Here is a 19,031-nt window from a genome sequence, read left to right as displayed (position 1 = left end):
GTCAGTCATGGATAATAAAAACATGTAGTGACAAACAAATAGTATGAACAATTACTATTCAGTAGTCTTCGTTATTATGTGCCAAGTGAAAAACATAATTAAATGACTCAGTCTAATCTTCAAGAAGAGCCCAGTTACCTCTTCTGTCATGTTTTCTGGCTGACTTGAGATCGCTTTGCTTCTGTCTCCTGCTATCTTGACCCATTCGGGCAGTTTCATCTTCTCAAGATCTCTATTGATCAGGCTCATTTTCAGATTTACTCGTGACTTTAAAAACGGAAAATATGTGCGACTGCCTTTGCCATTTTGAAAATACAAATATTATTTAGGTAGGCCACTTACGTCATTATTTTCGCTGCTCACTGCGCGCAAAGTCACCAACCAATGAGAGTGAATGTAAACAAAGCCGATTGGCTGAAAATGTTGAGGGCCAATAGTTTTGCTTTAACTTGTGCATGGTGACTACCGTACCACAATCCACACAGCGTTTACATGCATTCACATTCTCTCTCTCTCACACACACAAACATAGGTATTCACCGCACACAAGTTAATGCCGGATCCATTAAAATAAATACCGGAAAGCAAAACACGAATTTCTGACATTTTCCGGAACAGGATCCAGCAAGAACCGGCTCAAATTAAGCACTAGTTTAAAGAGACAGTTCATCCAAAAATTAAATCCTCATTTACTCTCCCTCATGTGGTTTTAACCCTTTGATATTTTTTATATTGAACACAAAAGATGGAATTTTAAAAGAAATGCTGGTAACATCAACCCGCTTTGTTAACATACAATGTGCAAAAATGTTTTTAAATGAATGCTAAATAATCAGCCATAATTGAAGTCACACTGCCAGGCAATTTTGGAAAAAAAGGCCTGCTGCCATAAGTCAAATATTGGCAAACAAATCATATTTAATTCAACTGATTTCAAACAAGAATCAAGATCCTTTGATTCAGAATATAAGTGGAAAATCTGGCAGTACCAAAATGTAATGTTAAACACAAATATTCCATTGAAAGTCAGGTACAAATCTAAGTTGGCTAACTTGGTCACACCGCTTTAGTTTTAAACTGTTCTTTGTTTTTAAGAGTTGAAGTAAGATTCTGCATACAATTATTCTAAAGATTTAGTAAAGCAGCAGTTAACTTCATGTAGGATTGATCAAAAACACACATTTGTTTACTGTTGGGGAGGTTTGAATGTATAAAGGGGTGACCAGCAGAGAAGCTAATAAAATAATCTTGCATATTTGACTCAATATAGAAGCTTATAGCGCAAAAGTTAAGACCACAAGTAATACTCATAAATTTACCCTCTGGAACAAGCTATGACACACACTGTATCCTAAAAGTCTCAACGTTCAAATCTCTGCCCAGTTCCTCCCAAAGCACACTCTAGCAGACACTAAAAATAAAACCTCTCAGACTCCTAATGATACTTCATGTCAAAGTGCATTAACATGGTGAGGCAAAGCCTTTACAAAGAATGCTCTTTCGTTTAAAATGAAATGCCAAGTAATAGATATATACACACACACACACACACACACACACACACACACACACACACACAAAATCATTTATTCTTAATGAATCCCATCTACTGATTAAAAGAACAGGACCAGTAGCAAAACTAAGATCTTAAATACAGAGTATGAGCGCTGTGCTTCAGAAATAAATTGAAAGGACAAATTTAATTAAAGTTAAAAAAAAAAAAAAAAAGACACTCATACATTTTCACTTAGGCATAGATAATTTTAATTAAATATCCATAGTATAATAACCACAAGAGATTTAAAAAATTATTATTTTCTGATGAATGTTCCTAATTGTTATAATATTAAATTGCATATATATATATATATTTTTTTTATTTTATTTTTTTTTTTTTTTTAAATACTGAATACATTGTTAAATGTATGTTTATATTAATTAATTTTAATTAAACATTAACTTGTTATAGCCATTATATAAGGTAAAAAATAAAAAATAAAAATTTTCTACATAATTAACTTGAAAATGTTGCAAAAAATGAAATGAACCAATATTTGTGTGTGTGTGTGTCTGTGAGGGTGCTTTCACACCTAGACGTTGGTTTCACCTGGTGCATTTCCCCTTTAAGCACGGTTCATTTGGCATATGTCAAACCCGCAATTGCACTCTGATCTGCACCAAAAGGAATCGGTCTGAGATTGCCTGAATGAGGTGGTCTCGGCTTAATTAAAACAAACTCTGGTGTGGATCAATTGCAATGAGAAAGCAAAATGATCCAACGAACTAATGAACCAGGCTATATCGCAGTGTATTATGGATATGTATCAGCCATATATACGGCTATTTGAATGAGAATTATGAGTAGGGCAGAATGTAATCATTCTTACCAGTAAATGTGTGGTTCATGTTGACTGTAAAACCATGGTGAAATATTAACAAGAGCTGTTCGTTGTTGACTGAAATTACCATGTGATTTTTTTTCCATATTGTAATCTTATAATATTTTGTATTAGACCTATTGTTTTGTTTATTTCTGCACTGACACCTCAAAAGAAAGACCAACATTGATCTGCTTCATGATCTGACTGCAGTCTCGCTTCATCTGTTATTTCTCTCTATAATGTAAGCCGATAATGCAGAATTCTAGCCTATGCTTTAAGCTGATAATTTAAAAAAAGTTATTAAATGTTATTAAATGTTGTATTCTTATTATAATATAATTAAATATTACAAAAAAATAACAGGCAATAGATTGATTGATTCAATAGACTGATTTGTACAACCCTTGACAAATGAAATGAGGCTATTTATGAGAAAGTCTTATGTCTTAGAAGCCATTTATATATTTGGTGACGATGTCTGTGTCACCATTCAAAATTAAAGTTCACCTTTTCACTTATAGTGTATTATTGCAAATCATCATAAATTAAAATAACGCATAACAATTCAGTGGAGTCTGTCTATAACGTGAGAAGAGTTTACTCGCATGTGACTTGTTTTAACTATTTTGGTTTGTTTAGAGACTTTGCCGAGTGAAAGTGAATCGCACCAAACAAAATGCAAAGTTGTAACAATTTTAATCCTCGTTTCAGAACAAAACAATCAATCTTGGGGTGTGAAAGCACCCCGAGACAACATCTAGTATACACTACCTGACAAAAGTCTTGTCATCGTTTCAAGTTATAAGAGCAACAAATAAGAACTTGCAAAAGTGGCAGAAGTTCGATTTTTCTGATGAATCATTTGTTGAACTGCATCCCAATCATCACAAATACTGCAGAAGACCTATTGGAACCAGCATGGACCCAAGATTCTCACAGAAATCAGTCAAGCTTGAAGGAATAAAAAAAAAAAAAATTCACAATTTGGGGGTACATCCAGTTTGGGGGCATGTGAGAGATAGCAACATCAACAGCCTGAGGTATCAAGACATATTATGCTGCCCAGTACATTACAAACCACAGGAGAGGGCAACATCTTCAGCAGGATAGCGTTCCTTCTCATACTTCAGCCTCCACATCAAAGTTCCTGAAAGCAAAGAAGGTTAAGGTGCTCCAGGATTGGCCAGCCCAGTCACCACACATGAACATCATTGAGCATATCTGGGGTAAGATGGAAGCGTTGAAGATAAATCCAAAAGATCTTGAGTCCTGCAAGAACGTTTTCTTTTTCATTCCAGATGACTTTATTAATCAGTTATTTGAGTCTTTGCAGAGATGTGTGGATGCAGTCCTCCAAGCTCATGGGAGTCAAACACAATATTAATTATTTTTTCACTGCACCATGACTTTATATTCTATACTGTACATTATTTCTGTTAAGTGACAAGACTTTTGTCTGAGCAAAGTCAGACCTTACTGTCTTAATTGAATAATTAAAAAAAAAAAAAAAAAAAAAAGCATGATCATATTTTATTTTGGTAAAATAAACAATCTAGAGGTCTTTGCCTTTCATATAAGCCACTTCCGATAGCAAATGATCAACTAGAAGTCAAGTTATTATTTAATTGTTCCTAAAACATGGATAGGCAACAAGACTTTAGTCACGTAGTGTACATGCATAGGGAAAAACATTGTTAATATTTGCATAATGATCTAGTATCAATTTATCCATGTTAACACTTATAATTAAATTACTACAATTGTATTATTTTATTATTTCTCTATCAACCAAGTGTATGAACAAATATTGTCTGCTTTATATTGTAATCCATTAATAAGGCACACCATAAAACACTAGAAATGCACTCAGAGATGCTGGCAGCTTGCAGCAGGCCTGAATTAGAGATGCTGATTAAGGAGTTTGTGTTGGGCCGGCCGCACCCCTCTACAGTACAGTACATGCTGAGAAATACAAAGCGAACATGGTGCTTTCCGTGATGAGAGATGCTGGGTCAGTGACGCAGTCTATGCACCAGATACTTGAATGCTTTTTCCCACACATCCACCGTGAGACCTCAGTTTGCTCTTGGCTACAGAGTTGTTGATTAAAATTCTACTGGATCCAACAAGGCAAGATGTGTCAATAAACGTGTGTATAGAAAGACTCAAGTATACACTGTGCAGTGTACAGAGTTGCCCAACTGAAGATAGATTGAGTGCAAACATGACTGACTTCCATCAGCCTTGCCACAAAGAGAGAGAGAGCATCTTTAACGCCAGCTGGCCATGCTCCTCAGAGGATAAGACACTACATGATCCAAGGAGCCAGAAAGAGAGGTTAGAACAGTTTCCCAAAAATAGACGCTCCTCCGTCGACTGCTCGTCTTGCTTTCATACCACGACAACACCAGTCAATTTTCCGTAGGAGGATTCCTTGCTTTTCCATTCCAAATCCATGCTGCTTTTTTTCCACAGTGATCCCTGGACAGGTTTTGCTTTAAAAGCATCCAGGTATGAGCCACTGAACGAAAGGAGATAAATGTTCTATAACACCGAGGCTGATATCTGTGTTTCACAAGCATTTGCATATTCTCATTTTATAATCACTGCTTCACACCGCTGTCTTGGGGCTGGATAGATAAAGCTTGAATCAATGGGCTTGTTCATGAACCATCCCTTGCTAAATCAATCATGAACTCCCAGAATATAAGGGAAAATTGGAAACTGATACATTAAAGAAAGTTTCAAAGGAAAATTGTATTTACTTGCCCTTACCAAATATCAAAGAAAGCTAATGTGGGCCTTTTTTCTTATATATTAAATGACCTGATTTTTATCTTCCATATTTTTAATCAAGCAAAAAAAAAAAAAAAAAAAAGTTCATCCTACTCATTCCAATATTATTATTTTTTCCCCATTAAGCATTTCTATTATGCGCTTTTCCAGGATGCGAATAAAAATTGTTGGATGGAAACACAGCTAGTGAGTTACATTGTTCAGAAATGTTCAGAGTATTTCGTCAATGGCAAATCTTTTGGGATGAATCTGTTCAGAATTGTGAGAATTTCCCAACATTGGTAAAGAAGGGGAAAATCATGGGTGTCAAAAAAGAATCAATGTTGTCTGTGGCCACAGAATGCATACAGTGGTATGAATCACAGAAAAGTGCAATGATGCTTATTCGAGTAATGCAACAACATAATGCATCACACTCTGCTGTTGTGAGACTGCGTAGGCCTAGACAAATAACAGTCTATGATGACCCACTACTGAAAGTGGTACAGCACAATGACAGTACAGTACAGTTGTTCATAAGATCGTGCTTACTCTGGAAAATAAAGTCTACACTAGAGGCTTGTCTTAAATGCATTAAGACAAGCTCGATGGTGCAATGTAGAAATGTTTAGAAGACGCAAGTATCTACACTGTAAAACCCGAAAACTTATGGTAACTTGAACCATTTAAAAAAACTGATTGCTACAATCCATTTAAGTTCAAAAACTAATCCTGATGAGTACTGTGAACAATCCATTTAAGTAAACGAAGCAATTTGAGCACACACTGTAAAAGCGAATAGTATTCCCTACTATGAAAATTCTAGTGTGTTTACTTAATTTTAAGCAAATTGTTGAGTTTACTAGAAATGTATTAGTGTTACTGACATAGTAAGGTATAAAGTTCCCATAACTAATGTAATTTGAGTAAAATTGCTTATAAGGGCTAAGTCATGCTGTTACGCATGCGTACTGGGTGGTGATTTCCCATCCCCCATCTCGAGTCACAACCCAACCCAGCACCATCGTCGAAGGACAGGATTTCATTTTGAGAAGATGTACTGCAGTAAATCAAGGTAAACTTTTCATTTTAATTACTACTTTGATTTTATTTGTATAGTATCAGTAATCTGTTTATTCCCTGCACTTTGTGTATTGTTTGCTGTTTTGTGAACTTAGTTTTTAGCCCATGATGTTGTGACTAAACGTTTTGACCTCTGCACGTTATTTGCAATACTGTCTACTTTACTAGATTAGCTATTTTCAGTTTCCTAGTTCCTTTTAATAACTATTAATAATTTGTAGATATAATTTGTAAAGTGGGCGTTATGCTCTTAAAGAGCGGGCGCGCCATTTCAAATGATGCACTGAGAGAGCGAGAGCGCGCTCAGTGTTGCCAGATTGGGCGGTTTTGAATTTGATCGTGTACTTGCAACGCTTACAACGGCTGTGATCTCCCAAGGACACGACATCCTCGCCCCGCTCCTCAACTTCTAAACAGGTTATAATATTCTCCAGATTTTTGGGCAGTTTTTTGGTTTTCAGCGGGTTTTAGAGCTGTTTTGGGTTGGAATCAGTCAGCTACATCTGGCAACACTGCGTGGCGCAATCCATTCAAATAGATGTAACGTTAACACAGCAGTAGATCTACATTTTAAGAAAAGAAAACGAAACCTTTTTAGCCGCATTACAAATACAGTAGTTACCGTTGAACTTTAGTGGCACTTGTTGTGACGAAAATATGCGTGTTTTAAAAAAAGATTTATTTAAGAAGTAACCTGAAGCAGGTGAGGAGATCAGCTGTGGTCCGCCGTCGGCGAGCGGCTCATGACCAGACCAGTCGCTTTTTTCCACGATCGCCGGGTCGTTTACAACATTTTAAAGCAGTTTCAGCTCAAAATGGACCCGTGAGTGTCGTTAGTAATTTAGGATTTCGATGCGATTACGATTCGTGTCACCGTATGAGGCAGATACATATTTACACATGATGCTAAAGGGTGCTTATGCTAACAATCCCTATGAAACTAAAAGTTAAACTTGTGAAAATGCGAGAGAGATTTAAGAACACAGACAAGTCATATATTGTAAAAATCGCAATATAAATTATTTGTCTTTTCTTCATGCCGTTTTGGAGAATTATTCCAGTGTTAACGTTACGTTTACCCCAATGGAGTGTTTTTGTATTGCTGTAATGACAAATAAATCTGACCAGACGCGACTGAATATGTGTGACGGATACGTTAGTGATGAAATGGTAGCTGTTAATTTATGATGACTCGTATAACCAAGCACATAAACATCCCTTTGTTAGCTCAATGTCACACAATGGCATCAACAAGCCTTTGTTATAAGCAAAGTTTCTGTTAAGAAACTTTAAAAGTATAAACGGGCTTTGCCAATTCTGTTTGTTTGCACTTTTAAAGAAGGTTTCACTTATTTAAGGCAAATACTTTTGAACAATTACAGTGTTGTTTGGATTGTAGCACACAATTAGAGTATTGTGATACATATTTTTGCATGGTATTTGGTTTGTAATATCGTTATACCCTTTATTAATTTTTTCTTTTTTATTTCAGACTACCAGTTTGTGAGCTGATATGCAGTGGAAATGTAAGTGTTGCACCTGCACATCAGAAAAGAGTGCACAACTTTTTAAACACTATTAAAATGTTACATATGTTGCTAAATGGCTTTGCATTGTATCATTGCATGTGTTTCTGATTACTGTTTTCTTTGTTTTAAAATTTTGCTTAGCCATGTCAATAACACTTCACGTTTTTGTGCACGACAGTGACATCCAGAAGGAAGTCATAAAGGAAACACCAGCTGATACAAGTGCTGCAGAGGGTTTGTTTCCTTTTCAAAACTTTGTGTAATTTTGTGAAATTGTGTGTTTGAATGTTATTAACGACGAATAATGTTTTTGATTAGATCTTTGCAGAATTCACTTTAATATTAGGATGAGATTTAAGATCCGAGTTCAACGCTGCATTGGACACACACTGCTCGTTTGATTGAAATTTTCAAAAAGAGGAGGAAATTGCAGAAGAAAACTAGATGAGATTTTGATGAGAACAAGTTTATTCAAAGGTATTTTTGGGACATCATCTTTGAATTATAATTTGCATTTGATTGTTTCCACTGGGCTATAATGCATGTCTAACTTATGTCTGTCTTTACTTTTTCACAGTCATCTGATGTAATGCTTGTCCGCACAGCAGTTCTTCCGGGTCTTTCAGTACTTTTGAGGGATGGGTCTAAAGATTTTTTCTGGATGTGTTTTGTAAGTAATATTATTGTTTCTGCTTTCTTAGACTGGAAATGAAGCAGTCATTCTAGTTTCAGTCATTTCCAATTTTATAAAAAAATAAATAAATAAAACAAATGCAATTAATGTAAGTATTTGAAAGAGGGATGTTTTATTATGGCGTTTGGAGCAAGAGCAATGCCATGTTGCAAATACAGCAACTTGTGACGTCACAGGGTCAGTTAGCTTCATAGGCCAGTGAAGTAATGAATGCATTTGTTTCATTTTTAAACACACTTGTTTTGAAAAAGAGGAATATTAGCTTGAAAAATAAAGTTTTTAATAAGTGTAATAGCTATGTAATATGTTGAGAGTAATATAATTTCTGTTGGAAGAACCTGCTGGATTAAGATGTAAAAAGATAGTGTTAAAAGCCAAAAAGTCAAAAGATGCTCCGTATAATAGCCAACCCTGTGAAGTCACCTGCTGTGGGATTGTAGATGGGTGCACCCTTGCTCCAAAAGCCATAGTAAAACATCCCTTTTCTCTAAAATAAATATTTATTAATAAATAAAAAATCAGTGTGCTAAATAATGCAAACTTGACTGACTGCTTAAATCTAGCAAAACCAAGTGCATTCATGAATCGGTTCTCGGTTTATTATAATTTTTTCCCTCAAAATATATTGATTTTGTAGCACCAAATGGTCTCTCACACATTTGCATTTAGTTTCTTGAAAATGTTTAAAAGGTACTTTTAATGCAGTTTGTTATTACATTACAGTGTTTCTTTAATTTAAAAAATGTAAAGTTCCTATAGAATAGTGGCATGTTTTAAGGTTGGAGCAAACAATATTTGGTATATGGAGGAGTAGGAGCTAGGGTGTCACGATACTGGAATTTGGTACCAATTGATGCAGAAATTTTCAAAAACATTAAGCACTGTTGAGCACATTTTTAAACAGCACTGTTTTGCCATTGTGTTCACATGCTCAACAGAAATGACACTTAACAGTGCTCAAACATTAGCAGGAAATGGATGTTTTTTTTAAATTTCAATATCGATTGGTACCAAATTCCATTATCATGACAACAGGAACAGTACAAGCAAATCTATTACATTGGTCTACATTGAAGGAGTAGCAAAGCAAGGCGTTCTTATAAGAAGCATTTGAATGTAGTTAATTTATTGTACACTATGGACACTGAGTGAAGCCTCCTGCAGCTGCTGGACAGTCATTATTTTTGACTGACTTTGCTTGTTGGTCTTGGGGGAAAAAATAGATCCTGAAAAAAAAATGCTTGATTTTAATTAAGTTGTGAATGTGTGTAGATTTAAATAGTCATGTTAATAAGCAACGAGTTAATAGAGTAATTGGTCCCTATACTAAAGTGTTACCAAATTCAGCACAAGGAATTGTAATTTTTTCACATATGCTTTTGGTCTCCTGGCCACTACATGCTTTATTAGTGTCATTTAGAATATCAAACTTTACTTATTTTTCTTTCTCTTTTCATAGGATGTGGATGTAGAGTCTGACTTCAGTGCAGTAGATGTTGGCCTGCTGATTGTCTTGTGTGAAGATATCTAAAGGACCTCAATGTGGGCCATTATACTGGAAGGAAAAGTGGTTATGGATGATGTCCCTACTTTGGCACACGCAGTAGGTCTGCTTTTTTGCTTTGATTTACGCACTGAATTCGGACTACCCAAAGACTACAAGCAACGTATTTACTCAACGTGTGTTGCTTTCGCTGGGAGGGAAGCTTAATGTGTTTTTTTTTTTTCTGCGAGTGCCTATATGCTGCTGTGTTTAATGTTTAAAGGTTCTGTTAAAGGATTTTCAAACATTTTAAAAAAACATTGTTTTGTTTGTTTGCTTTTGCCATGTTGCTGTTTGCAGTGTTACATTCAGAATTGCAGCATTTTGGTGTTTAAAACACATTTTTTTACCAAAAAAATGTATTGTGATTCATAGGGTTGTCAAAAGTATTGAGTTTGGTACCAATCGGTACTGAAATTTTAAAGTTGCGATTTACAGCTAACATTGCAAGAACTGATTGGCCATTGTGTTCACATGCTCAACAGATATGACTGATTGGCTATGAAGTTCATCGTTTTTACCATTCTTCACCTCTGTTCACCAGGTGCAAAGATACAAAGACACTGGATTATTTCAAAGCACTGTCAATCAGTCGATCCATCAGCAGATAGCTCATATGTCAGCTTATAGACAGATCAGCTGATTGACATGGCTTTGAAATGCTTCAGTGTCTGTGTAACTTTGTTTGGACTGTGCATGTGAACACAGTGGCCAATCAGCTGTGTTTAAGAACAAGATCAGTAGCGCTCAAATATTGGTGGTAAATGGATGTTTTTAATATTTCAGTATTGATTTATACCAAAATTCAGTACTGGTACCAAACTCAATTCTTTTGACAATAGTAATGTGATATTTTCTGTAGGAAAATCTAAACTTCACAGTCTAAAAAAAATCAGCTTTAAAGCTAAACATCTGTTCCTCTGTGAGTGTCTACATGCTGCCATGTTTAAAGGTGCTGGTGCAATGGCATGTTTAATTACACTAATTTAAGTATCTTTTTTTCCCCAAGTATTTAATTTTATATATATATATATATATATATATATATATATATATATATATATATATATATATATATATATATATATATATATATATATATATATATATATATATATATATATATATATGAGAGAGAGAGATTTTCAAACATTTTAGTAAGCTTGGGGGTTGTGCTTTTTTTTAATTATATTTTTGTCTGCATTGCTGTTACAGCACTTTAGTGCACTTTAGAACAGGTTTTTACAAAAATGTGTACAAGTGTATTGTCATGCTAAAATATCATGTTTATTGTGAAACTGCTCTTTTTGTAAAATAAAATGTTTACATTTAAGACCTGTATAATGTCATTACTTGTAAGTTGAACTTTATATTTTATGTTCAGTTTAATTGAAGAAAATGTGGAAACCGATTGCACGTAGTTTCTTTAGTTGACTTTACTTAAAATGGTGGATTAAAACAATGTTGACACTACTAGCATTTAAGATGTTAACTGAACATGGTATAACAGTATTAGTTAAATAGAGTTAATAAAGTAATCTTACTATAATACCCTAAGTAAGGTTACTAAATATTCAAGAGTACTTTAACTAGAATTTTCTAGTAAACTAACTTGATTTTTACCAGTTAGTTTACTTTAGAAGTTTTAGGTTTCTTACTTTAAAGCAATAATAAACTAAACTTAAGATTTCCTTGTAAGTTTATATTGCAAAAATAAGGCAATCGGTTTCCAAACTTTTTTTAAGTAAACTGAACATGTTAGAATTTACAGTGCAGTAAAGTCCAATAATTAAAGAGAACTCAAACCAACTGAGTACTGTGAAACACAATAAGTTAATGCAACTCAAACTGTTTGAGGAAACCAATTGCTACAAACCATCAGAGTAAAAAAAAAACTAATCTATACGAGTACTGTGAACTTACTTCATTTAAGTTTATAAATGCAGTAAATCTAGAGTTAGACTGTTGGTTTTTACAGTACAGTTTTTACAGACTGTAGACTGTTGGGTTTTACAGTGTAGGTGTATTCCTTTATGTAGCTACAATAACTTGCGCACTGCTGGTGAAACTGGCCAATGAACACTGGAACTGGACCATGAAAAGCAAAGACAGAGTGATACTCTGGACTACAGGGAACCTTGGGTCTGGCAATTCATGTGGAGGTAAATTTGTCATGTGTTACCAACATAAACAATGTGTTGTCCTTGCCTCCCTAATCTCCAGACCTTATGCATATGTAGCATCTGCTGGATGGCCATTATGGCTACCACTCCTTGCAACCTACCAAAATTGAATCTACTGGTAACAATTATGAGCCCAACAACACACATTTAAGGGTCTTGCAGAATCAATGCCTCAGTGGATTGGCACAGTTTCGGCAGAACACAGGGAAACAACAGCATATTAGGAAAGCTGTGATTTTTTTTTTTCTGGCTAATTCAACCAAAACGACAGCGGCACTAATGAGAACAAGGATAGGTGCTGAGATTTTCTGTTAACACAGAGTTATCTTGTTTATTCATTTATGAAAGTCTCCTGAAGATATGAAATATCTTATGATTTCATAAAAGCGAAAGTCACAATTAATAGAATGGAGAACAAGAAAGTAAATTTCTCTTATGTTCAACAGAAGTTTAGAAATCAAGTTATTTTGAATGAAATGTTCCTTTAAATTCACAGACCATTTAAAAACTATACATGTCAAGCAGCATACATATTAAAATCAGTTTTATTTGTTGCCAAAATAAAACCTTACAATGAATACTTCAATTAGCGACTCCTTGATCAATCAGCCTTTAACCACAACCCATTAATCAGACCTTTGACTTTACCATCTAATAGCCGATTAGCACAGCAGACTACCTTAAGGTGTAGGTAGATGAAAATAACAGCTTTTCCCTGGTGCTGGCATATCTGCACTGAGACCTGCCCACCAGGACAGCTGTATGGAAATTAGAGAGCTTGAGCTGCACCATTACATGGCCCGCCCTGGCAGCGCTTACAACAACGGCTCTCTCAGCAGCGTTGCTTCAGGCATGAACTTGGCAGATTAGCCATTCAGGAAACAAATAAGCCCTCTAACACAGACGGCCCCCTGAAAGGAGAAATAAAAACAACCTGAATGCTACGAACCGGAGACAAGAGGCCTGAAAAACACCAAGTTTCCTCCCTCCAAAGACATTGTGTCTGAGGGAAGGGAAAACCCTCAGCCAATAAGCTTGTTTTCCAACTCGCTCGCCTCTCTCTCGATGCACAAGCAGTGATATTTAACAAGGTTGTAAATAAGCAGCCCTGGGGCATTGCATTATAACAAGATATGTGCACCCTCAAATGTTCAACAACAAAGGGTGCGCATCTCTGAACGAGCAGTGCAAATTTCTCAACGAGAGAAGCCGTAAAAAGTACAGAGTCGACCGCCCACTCCTCTGCTACTTGTGCTACTCATCTTCTGGAACGTGTTGGTGTGAGATCTAACACATAGCAGATACCACTAAGGTTACATTGCTCTATTGATTAGTTCATAACGCAGGTTTCTTGCTGAAGAGGCTGGCCTGAATCCTTCGCTCGTCGTCGTTAAAATCTGATGAGCAGAAAGACTGGACGGGTTGTAGATTTCGCTCTCTACGAAGCCACTGACGGTGGGCGGCAAGGAGAAGGACGCTGTCCACCTCCCTCTATCAGTACATAGTTGCCAGGCAACACGGTGAGGTCTGGATAACCAGAGGGTTGTAGTGCTCTCCTTCTGGCCACTCCCGAGCAAACTCTACATAGACTTTTATGAATATTTACTAAGGCACATGGGGAAAATTAAATGCAAACTGCAATAGGTTACTGTGATTGCCATCAAGATGCTAAATCAACACTTGAGTACCAATTATGGCTGTCAATCACTTTAATCAAATTACATAAGCAAATTAATTAGTCAAAAGCATATCAGTTAATCACCAAAAAAGCAAAGCACCCTCATGAATATAATTAAAAGATAGTGACAAACAAATAAATCACTGAACAATCATCATAACAATAGGATTTTGCAAGTCAGTATATTGAGTAAAACGGTTGACAAAAAAAAATACAATAGTCGCTCATTTAACAAGACAAATGAACATTTTATCATACTTTGCAAAACAGTTGTCTTTTTGAAAATCTAAACTAACTTATTCAAGCTTCAAATTGTGCAAAGCCTCCAGAAAAGTTAAATGTTATCATTGTCATAGTCATAAAAAAGCAATACATTAAAGGGCACCTACTTTACCCCTTTTTCAAGATTTAAGATAAGTCTTTTGTGTCTCCAGAATGTGTCTAAATTTTCAGCTCAAAACACCCATCAGATTATTAATTATACCTTTCAGAAGTTTGGAATTTTCATCTCTGAGCTCTTGTAGCTCTTTTTGTTGCCTGTGTCTTTAACGCTAGTTCTCCTTGCCCACCGTTCCTATGTGTCTGTCAGAGCGTGCCTCAATCTCGAGCCTCGGCTGCACCACATAAACTGCATATTGACAGACATGAAGGAAGCAGATCTCACGTAATGTTTGTGAGAAATACTATAGTAAGAACTTTCCAAAAGATTATTTGATGTATTTGTTGTGGAGTTGCAATGATGAGTCACACACAATGTCATTACAAAGTTCATGCACACACAAAGATTGCGCATTTAACTTTGCACTGTTTTTGCATGGCTAATGTGGCAGGATACACGTTAATATCAACTGCTGTATGGATATATCTGTTATGTTAATATACAAAATAAACCTGATTTAACGTCCACAAACCAGGAATGAAGCGTCTTCTTTTATAATTGTTGCGGCTGTGGTGATTAAGTTAAGATGGTAAAATTGCTGTAATTCGTTAAAAACATGCACTGTTTTAAAAACGTGTTAAACTTGTAAAAACTGATTTTTAATCACATTTGATAATGATTGATCATAACGAGCCAAACAGATCTTTAAATCCCAGTTGCTTTGAACACATCCTGTGTTAATGATATGATTCTACGAGTTACTACGGAGACATGTTAATACGCGGCTGTCAATCAAATCAGTGGGCAGCCACACTCCTAGTCACATAGGGCCTCAATATGGGAGGAATCTGGATCCTATTTAACATCAGGAAATAATAATAAAAAAAACAGACTTACTGTCTTCATATGACTCTGATATAACTTTACCTATACACAGTTCTGTCCTAAGCTTACAAAAGATGATTTTCATCATAGGTGCCCTTTAAAACATGCAAGAATACATATTTACCTATTTTCTACATTTTATGCTTAAAATTAATTTGTGACATTATGTAAATAAGTAATTATACAACCTTTTTTTATTATTACAAAGCTATAAAAGCAAGCCAAATACAAAAACTTGTGCTGGAAAAAACGTCTGGTACACTATTTAAATGCGAATTTAATCATTACTATGCTAATTTAATATGCTTTAAAAAGTATCAAAACTTCAACAAAACCATATTTGCTAGTGAGTTATGTAAACTTAAAAAAAAGATGCATAAGCTCAATTAATGCATGTGTTGGTGGATGTGGAGCACTGGCTTAAAACTATTAAACTGGCTCACAGACACAATGGTTCTTGATTATTATTGAAACCTGACAGTGATTAATCTCACAAAGACCAAAATGAACCATTTTTTGTGTTGATCTCATCCAACCACTTATAACAAAATCATAAAATGAGTATGAAGCAGAGGTGAATTTAAAATAAGCCCTGTAGAAACTAATGCCCAAGCACAAACACATGTAGCTTGTGTACTGAGGGTGGAAAAGCTTCTTATAATTGGAGCATTTCTTTTTTTAATTACATTCTCCCTCAGCCCTCACTTTTTCTGTTGGCCGGCCATCTGTCTCTGATTCACCGTGTGCTGATGTGTGTTAATAACCGTTGTGGAAATGTAGAGACACAAACAGCCACATGGTTTCCGGCTATCCGGCCAAATTATGATGCAGCTAGATAACACGCATTTTAATATCCTGATTTTTCAAGAGGGCAAGCGGAAGAAAAAGCACAATAGGCATGACACTAGTGGAGACAGGCAGAACTGAGTGTGCATTTATTAAGAAAAGGACATGAATTTATTTCAACCGCAAATAAATTAACTGAAAGATTGTAAAGGCAAGAAAAAGATGACTGATAATAAAATAAAGGAGGAAAAAAAAAAGATCATTTGGTTATTAAAAAGACCTAACATTTGATCCCATTTAATAGAATATTAAAAATACATAGTGGTAAAACTAATTGTTCTAACACTCAATCCACAGATTAACCTTCTGATCTAATTCAACAATTAAAATGAATGTGTAATATAACCTACTGGTGCATTCGAATCATGTCGGAAGAAAAGTACTATTAACAGAGAGTTCCATGACATGAACGGCACCACAAATTTTCTTTAAGCCCAGAAGTGGAGCAGTGTTAATGGGAAAATTATGGAAAGTAGATCCATCATCTGTCAGGCTTGCCAAGCTTTGTATTTACAAAGATTTTAAATGATACATGATACATTCATATAGCAAAAAAAAAATAAATTTATACAATTAACTTAGTAGATAATTGCCAGAAAAAAAAAATTCTGCTAATTACTCATCCTCATGTCGCTCCAAACCCCTAAGACCTTTGCTTGTCACTGGAAAACCATAAAGATATTGATGAAATTTCAGAACATTCTCATCCTCCATAAAAAGCAAGTATCCAGGCTTAAAGTCCCAAAAAAGTTACCAAATTTCACCAAAGTTACTAAAATTCCTTCAAATCTGAATATTAGCATGCTGCAAGAATACCTGTGGTTCATAACAAAAACAACTTCATTCAACAGGTTCTTCTCTTTATTTTTGTTGTTATTTTACTGTAGGTGCGTACAAATATATTCTTGTATCTTGATAATATTCTGATTGAACCACTAAAGGTTGTCTGTGAATGATAGAGCTCTTAGATTTCACCTAAAATATCTTACTTTGTGTTTGGAAAATGAACAAAGGTCTCAGGGTATTAAAAAGACTTAAGGTTGAGCAATGAACAGAGGCGGAACCAAGTAATTGTTTTGGAAGTCACAAGTTAGTCTCGAGTCTTTGCATTCAAGTCTCCAGTATAGTTCAAGTTGAGTCCAAAATATTCTTTAAAGGTGCAGTATGCAAGTTTGATACCCTGTGCTTGAACTAGGTATTACATTCCTGGATCAAAACAAACTCAAGTGCAGGTTGCCAGATTGATGACCAACAGGAGCGAGTCTGACAATCTAACAATTTAAAATTTAAATTGTGATCTAATTAAAAGCAATAGCACGTGATAGAAGGAATATTTTCTGTTAAAAATTTGTCCTAACCAACACCTCAAATTGATATATTAGAAACTGCTTTTATTTCTAACAGCTGAACAACGGAAAACTGACAATGATCACCTCACATACACGTGCTTTATTCAGTGTTAAATGCTAATAATGCGAGTTTGAATGCCATTTTACATGACATTTGTGGCCATATTACTGAAAGCAGCAGCAGATAGCTCACCTCAGATCTTGAAAATAAAATAAAGCATCTGAAATTGAACTTTAGAACTGTGACTCAAAAGCAACACACATGAGTGATTCAGCGTGTACATTTAATAATGTTAAAAAGGTTTAATATATATTAATTAGATTATAAACCTTACCATTTTGTGAGTGCATATTGTGCTTCTAAATGGCTGTATTTAAATTTCTGTCGTGTTTCGTCTGATGCAACCAGCCAAATTGCTCATCACTGCAAATCTCATCACGTAGTGTGTTGTTAGGACACAGGGTTACAATGTAACATGCTCACCTAATGTTTATGTCCGTAATATTTATATTATTTGCCAATTAATAACCTTATGTGGAACTCTGAATCTTCGTCTCATTTTGGATTCTGCTACTGTCCACCAGAGGTCACATTTCGGTTACAGACGCATGCTTTGAGAGCCTTCCTGACTGAATGAATTGATGAAATACGCTGTTTTCCAACAAGGAAATCCAGAGTGCTGAAATATAATTGGCCAAACTGGCAGTGGGTGGGTAAAAAAAAAAAAAACTAAAACAAAAAAAAAAAACAGCTGTTTGGGCACGTAACGCACATTTTCAAATAAGAATATCTGACTTCAGCATTGCTTTTCAGATAAACAAGAACGTTCACTTGGAATGTTTCTTAAATATCTGCCAACATATTATGGTATTTTTATGCTTTAGAAGAGTCAAAAACTTACAGCACCTTTAATCAAATTTGGGACTTGAGTAAAAGTCAAGTTAAAAGTCATTGACTGGAGTCCACAATGCTGGTAATTAATAATTACCATTATTAGGCAAAACACTTCAGTTTCATTAATACATTTAAAAATACATATTTTATAAAATGGAAAAGCATTTTGTGAATTCTTTGCTCTTCATTTTCTATAATGCAGAGTTAATAAACCTGGCTGCATTTTATCAAAAGATGTACAGCCATGATGTTCCAACAAAAGTGACTTACATTTGATGTAACTAAGACTTGTTAACCCGCAAATGTAAATGTCCCAGGAGGACTTAAAAGCAACAAACAATCTACTAACCAGCAATGTTCAGCTCGACTTACAGTAATTAGAGACAGGTGTGTTGGACCTGAACTCTGCCAGACAGCAGCTCTCCTGGAACAGGGCTGGGCATCCTTGACCAAAACCATTACCATAAAGTGATAATCATAGTTATGGGTGGAATGCCAACTAACCACTCTAACCAGGCCACAAAATCCAAGAAAAACTTTCTATATCTTTCCCAAAGACAAAATGTTCAGAGGTTGTATTTTCGACTTTAGCAACAGCTGCAGAATGGCCTGAGTGTCTGTCTGGCCTCCAGAGATCTTCTCTTCTGAAGTTTTAATTGGTAAAGGACCTTAATCCTTCACAGTCTAGTTAAAGCTTTTCAAGCATCCAACTTCTACAATAAGACTGTTTATTAGTAAGTAGTACTTCAAAGTGAATATTAGAGCTGTCAAAGATTAATTTTATTTAATAAAAATTAATTACACATGGCAA

At 35.2% G+C, this 19,031-nt stretch overlaps 1 protein-coding gene and 1 long non-coding RNA gene across 4 annotated transcripts in view; one reads left to right on the top strand and one right to left on the bottom strand.

Moving 5' to 3' along the window:
* fbxw7 (F-box and WD repeat domain containing 7) overlaps positions 1-19,031 on the bottom strand; it is a 276,839-nt gene that overhangs the window by 71,938 nt on the left and 185,870 nt on the right. The gene's annotated exons all lie outside the window — the stretch shown is intronic.
* Positions 7,703-8,236, top strand: LOC130230527 (uncharacterized). The gene is made up of 3 exons (XR_008837959.1): positions 7,703-7,765; positions 7,947-8,002; positions 8,087-8,236. It is a non-coding gene; the product is annotated as an uncharacterized LOC130230527 (long non-coding RNA).

The sequence above is a fragment of the Danio aesculapii genome, chromosome 1, assembly GCF_903798145.1.
Source record: "Danio aesculapii chromosome 1, fDanAes4.1, whole genome shotgun sequence".
NCBI lineage: Eukaryota > Metazoa > Chordata > Actinopteri > Cypriniformes > Danionidae > Danio > Danio aesculapii.
This window is presented reverse-complemented; position numbering and strand designations above follow the sequence as displayed.